Source organism: Triticum aestivum, chromosome 3A, assembly GCF_018294505.1.
Source record: "Triticum aestivum cultivar Chinese Spring chromosome 3A, IWGSC CS RefSeq v2.1, whole genome shotgun sequence".
Classification (NCBI taxonomy): domain Eukaryota; kingdom Viridiplantae; phylum Streptophyta; class Magnoliopsida; order Poales; family Poaceae; genus Triticum; species Triticum aestivum.
Window position 1 is genome coordinate 55179950 of NC_057800.1, and position 1057 is coordinate 55181006.

A 1057-nucleotide genomic window follows, 5' to 3' on the forward strand; every position below is an offset into this window, starting at 1 on the left:
GAGGCGGCGGGCGGGCGCGCGGGAGTAGAAGCCGGCGGGGTGGCGGGCGGCGCGGGCGGCGGGACGGATGGTGACGGTCGGGGGCGGGGCGAGCGCGGCCGCAGCCGGGAGGAGGTGGAGGAGAAGTCGGCGTGTCGGTGGGAACGATGAAGGAAATATGCCCTAGAGGCAATAATAAAGTTATTATTTATTTTCTTATATCATGATAAATGTTTATTATTCATGCTAGAATTGTATTAACTGGAAACATAATACATGTGTGAATACATAGACAAACAGAGTGTCACTAGTATGCCTCTACTTGACTAGCTCGTTAATCAAAGATGGTTATGTTTCCTAACCATGGACAAAGAGTTGTTATTTGATTAACGGGATCACATCATTAAGTGAATGATCTGATTGACACGACCCATTCCATTAGCTTAGCACCTGATCATTTAGTATGTTGCTATTGCTTTCTTCATGACTTATACATGTTCCTATGACTATGAGATTATGCAACTCCCGTTTGCCGGAGGAACACTTTGTGTGCTACCAAACGTCACAACGTAACTGGGTGATTATAAAGGAGCTCTACAGGTGTCACCAAAGGTACATGTTGGGTTGGCGTATTTCGAGATTAGGATTTGTCACTCCGATTGTCGGAGAGGTATCTCTGGGCCTTCTCGGTAATGCACATCACATAAGCCTTGCAAGCATTGCAACTAATGAGTTAGTTGTGAGATGATGTATTACAGAACGAGTAAAGAGACTTGCCGGTAACGAGATTGAACTAGGTATTAAAATACCGATGATCGAATCTCGGGAAAGTAACATACCGATGACAAAGGGAACAACGTATGTTGTTATGCGGTCTAACCGATAAAGATCTTCGTAGAATATGTAGGAGTCAATATGGGCATCCGGGTCCCGCTATTGGTTATTGACCGGAGACGTGTCTCGGTCATGTCTACATTGTTCTCGAACCCGTAGGGTCCGCACGCTTAAGGTTTCGATGACAGTTATATTATGAGTTTATGAGTTTTGATGTACTGAAGGAGTTCGGAGTCCCGGATGA